This window comes from Staurois parvus, unplaced genomic scaffold, assembly GCF_062004578.1.
Source record: "Staurois parvus isolate SC_StPar_1 unplaced genomic scaffold, SC_StPar_1.0 ptg001256l, whole genome shotgun sequence".
Classification (NCBI taxonomy): domain Eukaryota; kingdom Metazoa; phylum Chordata; class Amphibia; order Anura; family Ranidae; genus Staurois; species Staurois parvus.
This window is the reverse complement of record NW_028319052.1, coordinates 281,477-301,391: the sequence shown is the minus strand read 5'-3', so window position 1 is coordinate 301,391 and position 19,915 is coordinate 281,477. Positions and strand designations below refer to the sequence as shown.

General features: G+C 41.7%; 1 protein-coding gene across 1 annotated transcript in view; it reads right to left on the bottom strand.

Annotated features, from left to right (window-relative positions):
- The window catches only part of SLC23A1 (solute carrier family 23 member 1), a 684,016-nt gene that overhangs the window by 396,308 nt on the left and 267,793 nt on the right, over positions 1-19,915 (bottom strand). The gene's annotated exons all lie outside the window — the stretch shown is intronic.

Here is a 19,915-nt window from a genome sequence, read left to right as displayed (position 1 = left end):
CATTGCTGCAGGCTGGCAGGAGCCTTCTTCTTCTTCTACAAGCCACCTTGGGAGGATGGCAATTCTATTGGATAGATTGAGATTTGGTCAGCATTACATAAATTGTGAAATTAATCTTTCCAGAATGGAAGTAACATAAGGACAGAGCCCTGTTAGAGAGGGAGAAAATAGGAGCAATAGGAAGGGGTACATGACAAAGAGGGAAAGTATAAGCTACAACTCTCCAAGAAAGGTGCTCCTCTGGCATCCAGTAGCATGTAACCAGTGAGTGTGTATCATAACACTGTTGGAAAACTGTCTTCCTTATAATCATTACTGTATCTGCCTGAAGAACTGCATACTTTACAACATATGAAGTACCATTGCTATAACTGCCTTATTTATGCCTATTCAAGTTCTACAACATATAAACAGTATTCAAATTCCTCTCAGTATTTGTCAGGGCTCCAGGTATGACCAGAGGTGTGTGGCCCGACACAGGGAAACACAGACTTCAGGTATAGCATGTAAAACAATATAATTTATTAAGGCAACACAGACATAAACGCAGTGCAACAAACCAAACCCAAAACTAGCACAAATACGTACAACAAGGTGCAACAAACCCAAACCTTAACTGATATATATATATAAATATGGAGCACAACGTAGTCAGGCTGGCCGGGTTGGTAGCAAACGGGCAGACAAGGTACAAGGAGTAGGCAGAAGATTGGTCAGGAGTAGCCAAGGTCGGTGCAGGCAGAGTTCAAGCAGAGTCAGGATCAGGCAGGAAGCACACAGGATGCAGGTACAGGGGCTCATGGGAACAATACACCAAGGCCCTGACTGCAGGCCTGGCCATTCCTTAAATACACCTCCTGCAAGCAACCTCAGGTGATGGCTTGATTGCAGGAGTGAGCTTCTGGCTGCTGAGAGCACCCGCTGGCAAGCCCTAGTACTGCAGTCCACAAGCCAGGCGAGTCCCACCACCATTGGCGAGTCCATTCCTGACAGTACCCCCCCCTCAAGGAGCGGTCTCAGGACGCTCCAAACAGTCCGTAATGGCACATTGGGCTGGGCAGCAGGCACATCGGGCTGGGCAGCGGGCAGAGGCACATCGGGCGGGGCAGCAGGCACCGGGCCATCAGGCGGAGCAGCGGGCACCGGGTCATCTGGCATGACAGCGGGCACCGGGTCACCAAGCTTGACAGCGGGCACCGGGTCACCAAGCTCGACAGACAAGACAGCGGGCACTGGGGTGCCAGGCTGGACCGCGGGCACCGGGATGCCAGGCTGGATCGGGTCATCAGGCCGGGTAGGATCATAAGGCCGGGTAGCGTACACTGGGTCATCAGGCTGAACAGCGGGCACCGGGGCACCAGGCTGGACAACGGAAAGCGGGTTCTCAGACTGCAGGCTGACCAGTTTGGATAATAGCAGGATGGTACTGGTTGTAAAGAATTTTCGCTTCTTCTTGGTTTTAGTTACTGGAGCACTGTAAGTAAACACAGGTCTGTAAATGGAGGGAGCAGCTTCTACAGATGACTTCTTTACAGGGTTAAAGGCAGGATAGGTGCAGCGAGTGGGAACAGGGGACTAACATGTGGTAGATAGCAGCGTATACTGGGCTGTCACTGGGGGTGCTATGGGAAATGGAGGAAGAGAGCTTTGAGCAGAGGAGTGATTAGAAGCAGGACGGGGTTGTTGCAAGCTGACTGAGGCTGGGTGTAACAAATCTGACCATGTCTGTAGTACTGGTTGAACAAAGCTCAGCTTACACAAAGCCTGTCTGACCAAAGACTGCACTGCGTTTATACAATCATTAGCACCTGTTGTGAACATGCTGAATAATGCTCCAAGGAGCAATCCAGATCATCCTCCAATAACCATACCAGTGATTCTACTTGGTCTGCACTAAACGGTGGCAAAAAATCATCCCTGCTTTCAGGGGTACTAGATGAAGCCAACTCCGCACAAGCCTGAATCAATGGTTGCACCTCAGAGAACTCTGTGCCCTGATCTACTAGGAAATGAGCGATCCGTATGCATTCTAGCAGCTGATCCCTGGCATACTCCTTCAGAGTCTGATAGGCATAATCTCTGTCATCTAAGACTAGCAGAGACAAATACACAACCTCCTCAGGATGCATCCTTCCCAACAACAAGCCAAGATGGCTTCCCTGTGCAACCACTTCTGGTCAGGACTGGCCTTGGTGTAATGTCAGGGCTCCGGGTATGACCAGAGGTGTGTGGCCCGACACAGGGAAACACAGACTTCAGGTATAGCGTGTAAAACAATATAATTTATTAAGGCAACACAGACATAAACGCAGTGCAACAAACCAAACCCAAAACTAATGCAAATACATACAACAAGGTGCAACAAACCCAAACCTTAACTGATATATATATATATAAATATGGAGCACACCGTAGTCAGGCGGGCCGGGTCAGTAGCAAACGGGCAGACAAGGTACAAGGAGTGGGCAGAAGATTGGTCAGGAGTAGCCGAGGTCGGTGCAGGCAGAGTTCAAGCAGAGTCAGGATCAGGCAGGAAGCAGCCAGGATGCAGGTACAGAGGCTCATGGGAACAATACACCAAGGCCCTGACTGCAGGCCTTTCCATTCCTTAAATACACCTCCTGTAATCAGCCTCAGGTGATGGCTTGATTGCAGGAGTGAGCTTCTGGCTGCCGAGAGCACCCGCTGGCCAGCCCTGGTACTGCAGCCCACAAGGCAGGTGAATTGGTGAGTCCATTCCTGACAGTATTCATGTATGCTGATTAAGCCTCTTCTATATACACAGAAATTGTGCTGGTAGATCTAATAGAATCTGGCAAAAACAATTAGATAAATTGTATGTAAGCAATGTTTATAAGGAAGACAGTTTTCTAGCAGTGTTGTCCCTCTTATAACATTTGACAAAGCCACCCAAAGTATCATATCTACCCAGCTTGAGCATCAGTGTGCAAATATGCACATACTCATTAAGTATTATAATGATTATTGGGTTTAACTGCCTCTCTCTGGTTTTAGGATAAAGATCAAGAGATAAAAGATAATGAAAATAAGATTTAAAAAAGTAGAAAAAAAAAAAACAATATAAAGTCCAGTGTTTCCAGAATCCATTATTTTTTTTGTAAAATTTTTATTAGGTTTGAATAACAGAATGAATTGAGTCCTGTCCGTGATACTTTTTTTATTTGCACTAACATACAATTTTGAGGACAAGCTTTCGGGAGTGTCCCCTTCTTCAAGGTCCAAGCAGTACTCAACAGTTGGTAACAGTAACAAAAAAACTCCCACGGCAGAAAAATGTAGCATATATATAGCAAGAAAACCTTGAACAGCCATTACCTTGTTTAACATGCACAGCTAAAATCCACCAGGAGGAGAAAAAAAACTAAGAACGGCAAGGTGTGACCCACAGTAGGATATTTATAGACAGACAATTGATGGTCCATGTCCCTCTATCCCTCCCCACTAAGAAATAAGATTACAGAAAAAACAGCCAACATGCATTAAACAACCTTCCATGCATTAACCACTTTAAGACCAGCCACTGCAATAAAACGTTTGCAGGGCGGCACGGCTGCGCAAAAGCACGTTTTAAAACGTGCTATTGCATAACAGGTAGTGGGCGCACGCGTGGCGCACCACCACCCTACCTGTGTCACCAATCGCGCCCGCGGATTTCAGTCGCCAGGTCACGGTCAGTCATTACTGGCCGTTTCCCGGTGATTAGCGGCAAACACTGACAGAGAGCAGGGTTGCATTGTTTACACACAGCTCTGCTCTTTGTCAGTTCCCTGTCAGCTCCTGACAAGCTGATCGGGACAGAAGAGTTTATCTGTCCTGATCAGCATGTCTCCCTGCAGTACACACCCCGGCACCCTAGTAAAACACTCCCCTCACACAGTTAACCCTGTCATTGAATAAAAATGTTAACCCCTTCCTCCCCAGTGCCATTAGTATAGTGTCAGTATTTTTTTTTTTGCACTGATCACTGTATTGGTGTCACTGGGGATGTCAGTGACCCCAAGTCAGTTCCCCCCCCCGTGTCAGAATGTCCGCCTCAGTCCTGCCATAAGTCGCTGATTGCCGCCATAAGTAACTGATCGCTGCCATAAGTTGCTGATCACCGCCATTATTAGTAAATAAATATAAATTAAAAATCCCAGTATCTTTCTCGCCATTTGTAAACACTATAACTTTCACGTAAACCAATTAATTTACACGTACTGTTTTTTTTTTTTAGCAAAGACATGTCGCAGAATGCATTTTGTTCAAAATTTATGACGAAATTTTATTTTAAAATTTTTTTACTGGACATGTTTTATAGCAAAAAGTCCAAAATATTGGTTTTTTTCTCAAAATTGTCAGCCTTTTTTTTTTTATAGCGCAAAAAATAAAAAACGCACAGGCGATCGAATACCACCGAAAGAAAGCTCAATTTGTGGGAAAAAAAAGGACATAAATTTAATTTGGGTGCAGTGTTGTATGCCCGCGCAATTGTCAGTTAAAGTAACGCAGCGCCGTAACACAAACCTCTTCTGTAACCACTTCCTGACCACCCTATAGCAGAAATACTGCTACAGGGCAGCATGGGTGCGCAAAATCACATATATATACATGATTTGTGCTCCCATGGTTTTCACGCCCCTCCCAGATAGCGTCAAATTGCCCATCAGTACACCAGTCATCACATTTAACCCCTTGATTGCCAGGAGCATGCTCATGTACAATAAACCTCCATTGCTAGTATAGTGTCTGAACGGGTCAATATCTTTGATCAGATCAGCACTATACCAGCGTTCACATTAGTATAGTGTCCCCAAAACCGCAGCGTTAGCGGGATTGGCCCCGGCACCTGCCAGCACCTGTGTTTAGCCCCTACGCTTACCCCCCCCTTCTCCCCCAGCAAGTGCCGTGTCAGTAGGTCACTATCACTTGATACATCGCACACAAAACCGCAGTGTTCGCAGAATCAGGCCTGATCTCTGTTAGCACTTGCGGGTAAATTTTGATGACTCTCATATGCAGCAGAGTGCCAGTACTAGTGCCGCTCTACCTTTTGGTGAACTGGCAAGTACCAGCGGTCTAGTACATCTTGGTCTTTCACATACCTCCTTGATTTTTTAAGCTGTTTTTCACGGAATATCTGTATGCGTTGATTGTGGATCAAAGCAATTTATATGCACAACAATTTATCGCCGCCAACCCAAATTCAAACCTTGCCAGACCATTCGCATGGAAACTCGTTACGGTTTCCGAATGTACATTTTTTTGGGGCCTAACCCTCAACATGGGCATTACTAAAAGAAATGAATTGCGGTTGTATTGGTCCGCAGACCCAATTCATCATATGCCGTGTTCTCTGCTGCCATGGCCAGGCATAGATATGAGAGTATAATGTGTTTTATGCATTTCAACGACAATACACTCTGTCATCCTCGGGGTAACCCTGAATTTGACCGGCTCCACAAAATTCAGCCCCTCACAAATCTCCTTAACCAAAAATTTGCAGATGTCTATACTCCCCAGCAAAACATCTGCGTTGATGAGTCCCTCATTAATTTTTCTGGCCGCCTTGCATTCAAACAATTTCTCCCCTGCAATCATGCCAGATATGGGGTCAAGATGCAGAAGACTTGTGAGAGACCAACAGGCTATACTTATAAGTTTCGGATTTACGAGGGAAAAGATAGTTACGTGGAGCCCCTGGATGCCCAGACTACATGGGGAGCAGTGACAAGATAGTTTGGGACTTGGTGTCATCCTTTTTCCATATGGGTTACCACTTATACGTGGACAATTTTTATTCAAGCGTGCCACTATTTAGACATTTGTTCAATCTTGGAACTGGCGCTTGTGGCAAATTGTGAGCTAATGTGTGCCCACCATTAGAAGTGGGTGGACACAGGGTGGTATATTCTAATGATGGGCATACCACACACTTTTTCTGGCAGAGATTTCTTCTCATTTTTGTCATTCAGTCCACAGGCTGCATACAAAAAAAAAGAACATAGTATATATACCCAACAAGGATCAGCGACGTACTGGTACATCACTGGACTTTGAATGGTTATAGCAGGATGATGCCTACAGCTGCAGGCATCATCCTGGTATCGTTTTTTTCAGCCGGCGATCGGCTTTCATGTAAGTGCAATCCTAGTGGCTAATTAGCTGCAGGATTGCTTTTACAAGCAGTGGGAGGTAATGCCCCCCTCCCCCGCTGCCTTCCACGGCCTTCTCGGGCAGTCTTGAGCCATCGGAGGAACCTGAGAATGCAGCCGGTGTTTCTGCCAGCTGACCATAGAGCTGATTGGAGACCAGAATGGTGCCAATCATCTCTATAGCCTAAGAATTTGGAAGCTACAAGCATTTCATCACTTCAGTTTCGCAGGATATAAACAGCGCCATTTGTAAATTGGGAAAGCATCTGATCACACCGATTTTGGTTTGATTAGATAATGTAAGGGCAGAGGAGATATCTAGAGTCTGATAGACCCCAGATTTCTCAAAAAAGAATATATGACAATACCCATTGAAGTTATAGGGGATATTTGCATTCCCTGTGATAGCATTAGAAGTGATCAAAGCAAAAAAAATGAAAGGTACAAATGTAAAAATAATAAAAAAGAATCAAAATAACTAGAAAAAAAAAAAAATCGCCCCTCCCATGCGCGCACACCTGTGTGCACAAGCCTTGACCCTGTGGCGGTATGTAAACAGCGATTGCAGCATGCATGTGAGGTATTGCCTCAGATCGAGGGCAGTAATTCTAACACTAGACCTCCTCTGTAAATCTAAAATGGTAGCTTTTAAAAGCTTTTAAAATGTTGCCTATGGATATTAAAAATGTTTGCAGATTGTCGCCATTGCACGGGGCATGCGCAGTTTTAAAGCATGTCATGTTTGGTATCTATTTACTCGGCATACCATTATCTTTTATATTTTATGAAATAATTGACCAATATATTGTGTTTTTGTGCATTAAAAGTAAAAAAGTGTATTTTTTTTTGTTTAAATTTGCATTTGAAAAATTGCTGCACGAGTACTGTGTGCCATAAAAAAATTGTAGTACCCACTATTTTATTTACTAGGGTGTCTGCTTAAAAAAAATATATAATGTTTGGGGGTTTAAATTAATTTCCTAGCAAAAAATACTGATTTGTTTCATGTGAATAAAAAGTGTCAGAAAAGGCTTGATCTTCAGGTGGTTAGAAGAGTGAGTGATGTGTGGCATAAACTTCTAATGCTGGGCATAAAACACCCCACCCCCCAAAACTACCCCTTTTTCGAAAGTAGACACCCCAAACTATTTGCTGAGAGGCATGTTGAATCAATAGAAGAATTTATTTTTTTACCACAAGTTTCTGGAAAATGACAAAAAAAAAAATATATTTTTTTTTTACACAAAATTGGCACTTAAATGATTTACTGCTCACACATGCCATGGGTATATGTGGAATTACTCCCCAAAATACATTCTTCTACTTCTCCCGAGTATGGGGGTACCACATGTGAGAGACATTTTGGCAGTCTAGCCAAGCACAGGACCCCAAAATCCAATAAGCAACTTCAGGCTTTTAAAGGGCTTTATTTCCTCATTACACTTCCTGACTACCTATCACAGTTTTGGAGGCCCTGGAATGCCAGGATAGCACCAAACCCCCCCAAATGACCCCTTTTTGGAAAGTAGACACCCCAAGGAATTTGATAAAAAGCACAGTAAGTATTTTGCAGATCTCATTTGTTGCCACAAGTTTTTGGAAAATGAAGGAAAAAAAACAAAAACATATTTTTTCTATTCTTTTTTTATATTTCAAAACCTTGTGAGAAAAAATGAGATCTGCAAAATACTCACTATGCCCCTTTTTAAATTCCTTGGGGTATCTACTTTCCAGAAAGGGGTCATTTGGGGGGGTTTGGTGCTATCCTGGCATGTTTGGGCCTCCAAAACTGTGATAGGTAGTCAGGAAGTATAATGAGGAAGTTACACACCTTCAGGCTTTCAAAGTGGTCATTGGATTTCAGGCTCCTGTATGTGGCTAGGCTCCCAAAAAGTCTCACACATGTGGTATCCCAATACTCGGTAGAAGTAGCAGAATGTATTTTGGGGTGTAATTCCACATATACCCATGGCTTGTGCGAGAAATAAATCATTTAAATAACAACTTTGTGTAAAAAAAAAAAAAACGTTTTGTCATTTTCCAGAAACTTGTGGAAAAAAAAAAATCTTCCATGGACTCAATATGCCTCTCAGCAGATAGCTTAGGGTGTCTACTTTCAGAAAAGGGGTAATTTGAGGGTGTTTGTACTATCCTGGTATTTTTGCACCTCAAGAAATGTGATGAGCAGTCAGAAAGTGAAAGCTGTGTAAATTCCATTATCTATACCATATTTTGTAGACGCTATAACTTTCACACAAAGCAATCAATATACACTTATTGGGAATTTTTCAATCAAAAACATGTAGCAGAATACATTTTGGCCTAAATTTATGATGAAATTTTAGTTTTTTTGGATATTTTTTATGACCGAAATGAGAAAATATTGTTTTTTTCCAAAAATGTTTTTTTTCTGCAAAATTTTTCTGGTTATAGCAACAAAAATAAAAAGTGCACAGGTGATCAAATGCTACCAAAAGAAATCTCTATTTGTGTTAAAAAAAGGACATAAATTTCATTTATGTACCGTATTGCATGACCGCGCAATTGTCCATTAAACTAGCGCAGCTCTGCATAGCAAAAAAATGGCGTAAATTGCAGTATCTATAGCATAGTTTGTAGACGCTATAACTTTCACACAAAGTACTCACAATATACACTTATTGGGATTTTTTTTTACCAAAAACATGTAGCAGAATACATTTTAGCCTAAATTTATAACTAACTTTGAGTTTACTATATATTTTTTATAGCTGAAAGTAAAAAATATCGTTTTTGTACAAAATATTTGGTTTTCTTGTTTATAGCGTGAAAAATAAAAAGTGCACAGGTGATCAAATACCACCGAAAGAAAGCTCTATTTGTGTGAAAAAAAGGACGTAAATTTCGTTTGGGTGCAACATTGCATGACCGCGCAATTATCAGTTCAATCAGTGCAGCGCCGAGTAGCAAAAAGAGGCCTGGTCATTAATGGGGTAAATCCTTAGGAGCTCAAGTGTTTAAACGTGAGATATGGATACACGTACAGAGTAAATCAATTAGACCCATTTACAACCGCTTGCAAAAAGTATGGAATTACCACTCTTGGAAAATGTTCATTCAATTGCTTAATTAAGTAAAAAAAAAAAAACTAATCACAGACATGCCTCAAAACTATTTTCATTTATCATTCCAACCTCCTTCTGGCTTTAAGAAACACTTAAAAAACAAAGAAAACTGTAGTCAGTTGCAACTGTTTTTGCAGATCAAGCACAGGAAAAAAATATGAGATTTCTAAATTCTGAGGAAAACATTTGGACTCGTGAAAACCACTACAGTACACCACTTGTACTTTGTTGCACCACCTCTGGCTTTTATAACAGCTTGACTTCTCTGAGGCATGGATTTAACTATCGACAAACAGTACTCTTCATCAATCCGGCTCCAACTTTCTTTTATTGCAGTTGCCAGATCAGCTTTGCAAGCCTTTGGAGCCTTTTCATGGACCATTTTCTTTAACCTCCTCCTGCCCGCCATATAAGGTAATGACAGGTGCCAGGCAGTTCTCTCATTGTGGACGTCATATGTTCCTAAGACACAGATCATCATTGTTTTTTTACAGTGCATACAGAGATCACAGCCTGTCACAGTGCCCATCAGTGTACCTGTCGCCCATCAGTGTACCTGTCACCATCAGTGTACCTTTCATCCATCAGTGTACCTGTCACCATCAGTGTACCTTTCCATCTATCAGTGTACTTGTCACCCATCAGTGCCCATCAGTGCACCCGTCACTGATCTTGTCACCTGTTGCCCATCAGTAGTGTTCCTGTCGCCCATAAGTGCACCTGTCGCCCATCATTGCCCATCTGTGCACCTGTCGCCTATCAGTGCACCTGTCACCTATCAGTGCCCATCAGTGTACCCGTCACCCATCAGCGTACCTGTCGCCCATCCAGCAGTGCACCTGTCACCCATCAGTGTACCCATCGCCCATCAGTGTACCTGTTGCCCATCAGTGCTCATCAGCAGTGCATCTGCTGCCCAGCAGTGCACCTGTCACCCAGCAGTGCCCAGAAGTGTACCTGTCACCCATCAGTGTACCTGTCGCACATCAGTGCTCATCAGCAGCGAATCTGTTGCCCAGCAGTGCACCTGTCACCCAGCAGTGCCCAGCAGTGTACCTGTCACCCATCAGTGTACCTGTCACCCATCAGTGCCCATAAGCAGTACACCTATTGTCCATCAGTGCCACCATCAGCAGAGTACCGTCGCACAGCCGCAATCAGAGTACCGTCACACAGCCACCATCACCAGAGTACCAGTCCTACAGCCACCATCAGCAGTCTACCTGTCCCAGTACCACCAGAAACAGCCATGTCAAATCAAGTTTACACTAGTGAGGAGGCGTTCAAAATCCTCAGTATGACAGATGAGAGCAGTGGGGAGCTCTCACCTTCCAATACTGATTCAGTGTATGAACCCATAGAGAGCAATGGTTCAGCGACTGAATCAGAGGAGGAAAGGGTCCCTCCTAAAAGGATACGGTGCTCTGAAAACGAGGCAGCCACCAGCAGCGCCATACACCCAAATGGTCAATCTGCAAATGCCCTTGGTGCTAGACCCATAGAGGAAAGACCCAGTACCAGCAATGGAATATTCCATCAAGAAGCAGGGCCCAAACATAGGTATGCTCTTGCCAACCCATTATGGCTGCCCTCCAACTCAGGATTAGCAAGCATTCCCCCTTTCACCGCACAGCCAGGTGTGCAGGCCAACACAGAGAATTTTTCAGCAATTGAGTTTTTTAATTTATTTTTACCCAACACTTTATTACAGTTTATTGTGGACCAGACAAACCTTTATGCCACCCAATTAATTTCTAACAACCGCAGTTCATCCTATGCCCGTCCGTTTGAATGGAGACATCTTGCATTGGAGGAATTTAAGTTATTTTTGTGCCTCACCATTAACATGGGGCTTACAAAAAAAAAAATGAAGAACATGCATTCTGGTCCACACACCCTATCCACCACATGCCACTTTATTCTTCTATAATGCCCAGGTCATGCTAGGAGATGATCATGCGTTTCCTTCATTTCAGTGACAATACCTAGTGCCCTCCGAGAGATCATCCAAATATGACAAATTATACAAAATTGGCACACTTAATTTTTTTCCCCAAATATTTGCTGAACTACTTGTCCCCAATAAAAATATATGTGTAGACGAATCCCTTATCCACTTCACTGGCCGGCTTGGAATTAAGCAGTATATTCCAAGTAAGAGGGCAAGATATAGAGTAAAGCTCTACAAGCTTTGTGAAAGAGCCACGGGATATTTATATGCATTCCGCGTATATGAAGGCAAAGATTCCCAGCTCCATCCCCCTGAGTGCCCAACCTACACTGAAACAAGTGGGAAAATTGTCTGGGACCTGGCTTATCCACTTTTTCAAAAAGGCTATCATGTTTACTGTATATGGATAATTTCTACACCAGTCTGCCCCTTTTCCGACACCTGTACCGTGAGAAAACCTTGGCCTGTGGTACCTCCCAAAAAAACAGAAAGGGCTTTCCACAATTTTTAGTGAATACCAGGCTACAAAAGGGGGGAATCAGCAAGCCTAAGAAATGATGAAGTGCTGGCTCTGAAGTGGTAGGATAAGACAACTGTTTATGTCCTGTCCACCATCCACAACGACACCTCGGTCGAAATTACTGGAAAACACGTTCCAATTCAAAAACCTGCGGCCATCCAAGATTATAATCTCTACATGGGGGGGGGGGGTGGATTTCAACGATCAAATGTTGCAGCCCTATTTAGCAACAAGAAGGTCCCGTTTCTGGTATAAAAAAGTTGCAATCCATTTTGTACATTTGGCTATATATAATGCGTATGTGTATATTGATATTTTTCCCTGCTACTGTAGTAGTAGAATTCAGAATAACACAAGGGTCTCACATATGTGAGGGGCTTCAGAGTAGAGTCCTGAGTAGAGATAACCAGTTTTTGGTTTTCTCTGGGTTTTGTAATTCCCAGAACAGGGTCTGGTTGTCCGGAGGCTTCAAAGAGATTGGGTGGGACAAAGCCTCTACCCCTGTGCCGATCGGCCGATTTGTGCGGCAATTATGGGCAAATCGGTTGATCTTTTTACTGATAAAAAAATCTGTGCATGAGCAGTGACCTGCAAGAAGAAGACAAGAAAAAGAAGTAAAAGTAGAAGAGGATGAAGAAGAGGAAGAGGAAGAAGAAGAGGATGAAGAAGAAGAAGAGGAAGAAGAGGAAGAAGCAGAAGAGGATGAAGAAGAAGAGGAAGAGGACGAAGAAGAAGAGGAAGAGGAAGAGGAAGAGGAAGAAGAGGAGGAAGAAGAGGATGATGAAGAAGAGGATGAAGAAGAAGAAGATGATGAAGAAGAAGACGAAGAGGATGAAGAAGAAGAGGATGAAGAAGAGGAAGAAGAAGAAGAAGAGGAAGAAGGAGAAGAGGATGAAGAAAAAGAAGAAGAGGAGGATAAAGAAGAAGAAGAGGATGATGAAGAAGAGGATGATGAAGAAGAGGAAGAAGAAGAGGAAGAAGAAGAGGAAGAAGAAGAAGAGGACGAAGAAGAGGATGAAGAAGAAGAAGAAGAGGATGAAGAAAAAGAAGAAGAAGAGGATGAAGATGAAGAAGAGGAAGAAGAAGAAGAGGAAGAAGAAGAGGATGAAGAAGAAGAGAATGAAGAAGAAGAAGAAGAGGGTGAAGAAGAAGAGGATGAAGAAGAAGAAGAGGATGAAGAAGAAGAGGATGATGAAGAAGAGGATGATGAAGAAGAAGAAGATGAAGAAGATGAAGAAGAGGATGAAGAGGATGAAGAAGAAGAAGAAGAGGAAGATGAAGAAGAGGAAGAAGAGGATGAAGAGGATGAAGAAGAAGAAGAGGAAGAAGAGGATGAAGAGGATAAAGAAGAAGAAGAGGAAGAAGAGGATGAAGAAGAGAAATTCCAGTCCGGCAAAAAGTGTCTCTGCAGAGAGCTCCACTATTTCTTTGACAGTTCCTTGACATTTATAGCGGTTGCAACAAAGTATCTATTTGTTTCTGAATAAAAACATCTGTATCCTAAATGGATACAAATAGATACATTGTTGTAAACGCTATAAATGTCAAAGAACTGTCAAAGAAATAGCGGAGCTCTCTGCAGGGACACTTTTTGCCGGCTGTAGATGGGATGAAAATCTGCCGATTTTTTTTTACCGTTCCTGGTTACGTCGGCCGCTTGAACGACCGATTTTTCATTTTTTTAAATAAAAATCGGCCGGTTTTCTCCCCATCTATGGCCTGCATTAGTGTCTCAAGAAATAAGAGAGGAAATCAGGTGTGATCAGGTGTGATCAATTTTCAATGATTGGTACCATAGCTTGTAGACTCTATAACTTTCACAAAGACCAAATAATATACACAAATTTAAGTTATTTTTACCAAAGAAATGGAGCAGTATACATTTTGGACAAAATTTATGAAGAAAAATTACTTATTTGCTAAATTTTACAACAGAAACAAAGAAAATTGTGTTTTTTTTCATTTTTTTTGTCATTTTTTTCTTTTATAGGGCAAAAAATAAAAAACCCAGTGCTTATTAAATACAACCAAAAGAGAGCTTTATTTGTGTGAAAAAAGGACAAACATTTCATATGCGTTACAGTGTTGCATGACTGAGTAATTATCAGTCAAAGTGCGACAGTGCTGAAAGCTGAAAATTGGTCTGGGCAGGAAGGGGGTATAAGTGCCCTGTAGGCAAGTGGTTAATTTCTACCACAGAATTGGGTGAGGTTGAATGTTTAGCATCTGCTGCTGCACCTATGGGGCTGATTTACTAAGAATAAGGTGCAGCACCAGACGCTAAACATTCAACCTCACCCAATAAAAACAAGACGAATGTAAAAAAGTCATTGCCTAGGCGAAGTTCTATTAGTAAATGTCAGTTTGCAGAAGCAATGCTGGACATAGTGCCTAGGTGGCACACAAGCACAGGCTCTGTTCATGTTTGTGTTTATTTGAATGCAAGATTAAACATTTTGCAGGTGTGCTCTTTTTTAACTGGTTGCCGATCAGCCACAGTACATATACAGCGGCAGGGCGGCACCGCTATGCAAAATCACGTATATAAACGTCATTTTGCATATCAGGTAGGGGGCACACGCGAGGCCACAGGTGTCAATCACCGGGTCCCGGCTGGTCATTACCCGCCGGGTACTGGCGATTGCTGGCAAACAGTGACACAGTTTTCAATGCAGTTTTCAATGCAGCTCTGCTCCCTGTCAGTTCCCAGCTCACTGTCCCCAGAGAGCAAAGATTAGCTTTCCAGGACAGCCTGCAACCGTGCAGTACACCCCCCCGCCCACTAGTAAAACACACCCCTCACACAGTTAACCCTTTGATTGCCTAAAAAAGTTAACCCCTTCCTCCCCAGTGCCATTAGTACAGTGTCAGTGGTTTTTTTTTTTGCACTGATCACTATATTGGTGTCACTGTGTATGTCAGTGACCCCAAGTCAGTTCCTTCCCAGTGTCAGAATGTCTGCCGCAGTCCTGCCATAAGTCGCTGATCGCCGCTATTATTAGTAAAAAAAAAATAAAAAATCCAGTATATATAGCACCATTTGTAAACGCTATAACTTTCACGTAAACCAATTAATTTACACGTATTGGGATTTTTTTTTGCAAAGACATGTCACAGAATACATTTTGGCAGAAATTTATGATGAAATTTGATTTTTAATTTTTTTACTGGACATGTTTTATAGCAAAAAGTCCAAAATATTTTTTTCTCAAAATTGTCAGCCTTTTTTTTTATAGCGCAAAAAATAAAAAATGCACAGGCGATCAAATACCACCGACAGAAAGCTCAATTTGTGGGAAAAAAAGGACATAAATTTAATTTGGGTGCAGTGTTGCATGACCGTGCAATTGTCAGTTAAAATAACTCAGCGACGTAACACAAACTGCTTCTTTAACCGCTTCCTGACCACCCTATAGCAGAAAAACTGCTACAGGGCGGCATTGGTGCACAAAATCACACATATATATACGTGATTCACTCTCCCGTGGTTTTAACGCAGTTCCCAGATAGTGTCAGATTGCCCATCAGTACACCAGTCATCACATTTAACTCCTTGATTGCCAGAAACACGCTCATGCACAATAAACCTCTATTGCTAGTATAGTGTCTGAACGGATCAATATCTTTGATCAGATCAGCACTATACCAGCTTTCACATTAGTATAGTGTCCCCAAAAATGCAGCGTTAGTGGGAGCAGCCCTGGCACCTGCCGGCACCTGCCAGCACCTGTGTTTAGCCCCATGCTTAACCCCCCTCCTCCCCCAGCAAGTGCAGTGTCAGTATGTCACTGTCACTTGATACATTGCACACAAAACCGCAGTGTTGGCAGAATCAGGCCTGATCTCCGTTAGCACTTGTCAGTAAATTTTGATGACTCTCACATGCAGCAGAGTGCCAGTACTAGTGCCACACTACCTTTTGGTGAACTGGGGAGTACTAGTGGCCTAGTACATCCTGGCCTTTCACATATTTCTTAGATTGTAAGCTCCCAGGATCAGGCCCTCCTAAACCTCTTGTATTGAACTGTATTTTTCTGTATTGTCTCCCTTTATATTGTAGAGCTGAGCAAACTGTTGGCGCTATATAAATCCTGTATAATAATAATAATAATACCAGCACTGCAGTATGACTTGGCGACGTGGTGAGTCCCATAAGTGCAGTACAAGCTGGTGCGGTGGCGAGCATAAGTATTGTCCTGCAACCACCAAGAATTCGCACACAGGCTTGTAGAGCCCCTAGTATCCTTCCGGCAACAGCAAAAACTGGCCAGCTATTCTACTCCTTCTCCACTCTTGCAAAAAGCCACAGCAGCTAGTCATTTAATGTGTTATTGGCCTGGCCAACTTGTTGTCATGTTGACCACACACTGTATAAAAGGTCAGCCACACCTGTCAGATCTTTCTTAACATCTGTGTCAATGTGAGGAAGAGCCCACAAAGTTTCCATTTAGTATTGTTGGAAGGCAACTATGTTCTTCAGACATTTTTGGATTTTTACTGTCTGATTATCAAAGAGCCATCTGGCCTGCATCTTGGAACACCAAGCAAATCAGTTGACACAGCAGGGTGTTTGTAACCAGGGGTTACAAATGGGAAGTCATCTCCCAAAGGATGTTCTCGCATAGGCCCCCCGGTGTGATTTGTGGAGGTAGAGGAGCATGAGCCCAGGCCTCATAGTGGTGTGAAATTTCAAAGTGGCTGATTCCCTGACTTCTTACATCAAAAGGCAGGCAGATGTGGGTTGTGATGCTGCCCTGGGTCAAGAAAATTCATGGTGATATAGCGGTGCCCCCTGGTGGAGACAATGACATACTCCTGAAGGGTTCAGGTTAGCACATTACTTTCTGGGGATTGGAAATGATACCCCCTTATAATTTATGGATTGTAACTCCTTGCATAGAGAACAATATGGGCCAGGCCAAGGGCAGTGAATGGGTGTTGCGTTTCAGTGGTATAAATGTAATTGCCAGTCATGGCTCTTTTCCCCTTTTCTATCCAGAGACCAGCCAGATACTTAACTCAGAGGACAAACTTATGTACCGTCTAATCTTTGCTCTATTATTGCTATATGCTCTGTAATATTTGTTGAGATTTCTCTGTTAGTGTTTTACTTTCTTTGTAAATAAATAAGACCTTGATTCGTTGATCATTGTGTTTATTATTCTAGCTAATATTGTCATATTTTACCACCATCAATATTATTAGAGCTCAGATATATTAGCTATTTATAGGGACCCACAAGATAGTACATATTTTAATATAAGTAAAGGCAAACCCAAAAACCAGCTCCTATTCAAGTACACTAAATGTTGGATTATAGACACATATAATACTTCCTTTAGTGTCTTGAGGCGATTATGAATGAAAGAGCCGTTGAAATAAAAAAATGAAGTGTGATTTTATTTTATCACACAATGGCTTAAAATATCAATATAAAGCGTATCATGAACAGTTCCATGTAGAAATATCAAGCAGAAGTTTAAAGAAAAGTCGCCATTATTGTCATGGCTGTGTGACCATGTGCACCGTCCATGTTCTTCTTGTCCTTCTCGAGACTTTGGGAAGAAGCCGAAAATAGACGGAAGTGACGATCTTGTCTTACAGCAAGCACCTGTTCCAGATTCTCAGAAGGTTCTCAGACATGTGTGTGAGTGTGTGTGTGTGTGTGGTGTCTGAATGTCCTTGTGTCCGTTGTCTTATGGTCTTTTATGAGGCAAGTACGCGTCATAGAAAAGGGAGGGGACACCACATACATATGATGTTTTTGATTGACAGGTACAAATGCTGATGTACATAATACTGTAAGCTGATGATGTAACCTCAGCTATTCATATTTAAATGATAATATAACTTAAGAACATATCTTTACAACATATCAATGTATAATCACTAATCTATATATGTATCAATATTAGCAACTATACTAAATTACACACATATACTATTAAAAATACATTATGTAATAGTAAGTCATTTCTAATACCTTTGACATTTACAAGAGACTTCTAACCAGCTATGCCTAAATATAGTCTTCAGCTGGTTTAGCTGGTCTCAGCTTAACTAACTCATATTTTACTGTCTCAGCTATAATTTATATCTCAGCTTACTTTACTGAAGAATTAAATAATACTATCATTGGTTTAGGGCAGGGGTCTGCAACCTTTAAGACATAAAAAGCCACTTGGACCCGTTTCCGAAGGGAAAAAAAGACTGGGAGCCGCAAAACCATTGCAACATTTAAAACAAATCCGACACTGCATATATTGCAAAAAGCGCTCTGGTCATGAAGGGAGTTTAAGGGCCCAGTAAGCAAAGGGTTAATCAGGGCCACAGTGTATCATCATAATCACAATCATAGCCTTAAGTCAGTGGTGGGCAACCTTTTTTTTCAACTGAGCCAAATCTCGCCAAAACCATGATTGAAATTTATTTTGAGAGCCACATTTTTAAAACTGAAAATACATCCCCCATATAGTAATTCATCCCCCATAGTAATTCATCCCCCATATAGTAATTCATCCCCCATATAGTAATTCATCCCCCATAGTAATTCATCCCCCATATAGTAATTCATCCCCCATATAGTAATTCATCCCCCATAGTAATTCATCCCCCATATAGTAATTCATCCCCCATAGTAATTCATCCCCCACATAGTAATTCATCCCCCATAGTAATTAATCCCCCATATAGTAATTCATCCCCCATAGTAATTCATCCCCCATATAGTAATTCATCCCCCATAGTAATTCATGCCCCATAGTAATTCATCCCCCATATAGTAATTCATCCCCCCTATAGTAATTCATTCCCCATATTGTGTCAATTCACTTACCTTTGCTCCGCGCGTTCCTCTCGACGTGTTCCCGTGCCGTTCTGGTCTTCAGGGCGGACTGTGAGAGGAGAGGAGTTCGTCACGCTGCCCCGCCTACATCCTGACAGCCAATGTTTGCCACGCTCCGCGGGCCGGATTAAAAGGTCCGCCGGGCCGTAGTTTGCCCATTGCTGGGCTAGCTGCAGAGTCCTGACTTTTGGGGCGGCACACAGAAGAGCCGCATTAAAATGTGTAAAGAGCCGCGGCTTGCCGACCACTGAGCTACGGCAACCCTATTGCCTGTCACCTGGTGGGCAGTGTGCTCCGGAGCTGCAGCAAAGGTGAAAAAGAGCCGCATGCGGCTCTGGAGCCGCGGGTTGCCGACACTCAGTTTAGGGCGACCATTCAAACATATTAATATTAATTATGATTAATCATAAAAAACAAATATTTTGCAAGCTTGCCATCAATATAAGTGCCGAATTATAAATTTGATTAATTAATTTCTTTCAAGTCCCCCTTATTATGATTAGTCCATAATTAATTTTTTAACCAATGCACACTTCATTCATGGCCCACACGCACATATTCTTCATAACTGGACCAACCAAAAATAACTTTCCTTCTAAACTCTATACCTTATCCTCAGTTTCTCTTTCTATAAAAATTCTTAATCATAATCCTAATTTTTAAATGATATATGATAATAATAGTAATACAATAATAATAAAAATAATAATAATTAAATGATGTAATAATTAAATAATGTAGTATTATATTTCCATATTTGTATAATATTTTAACTCTCCGGAAATATACCTTCCATTCTAAAATGTATCATAAGTTTCTTAACCTTTTACCAAAAGATATTCTATTAAATGGAATAACTCTGTGAAGTTTTAACCAAAAAACATTCAGTATATGAATATGTAAAAAATAAAAATAAAAATAATATTATTATCCTAATATGGATGTAAGTATCAGAATAAGAGGATCATTAAAATGTATATGTGACCTATAACAATATTTTCAATAATAAATTATTTTATCACTAATAGTAAATAGATTTCCTCTTGATGAATCTTTTCTTAATGCAATGTCTATAAAATATCTTCTTTAAGTTCTGTAAAATTAGAAAAATGTTTGTTGAACGTGATAAAGCAGTCATATGTATGAAGTATTAAGCTCTTGTTCATTCTTCTTCCCATATGAAGATCTCTTCTTTAACATCCAAATTCCTTAACGTTGGCTTGTAGGAGATTGTTACGCTTCATATTTGATTTTAGATGCCATTTCTGTAAAGAAATGCAGTATCATTACTTTGGCACAAACATTACATTGCTCTTGTACATTTTTTCAACAAATATGAAA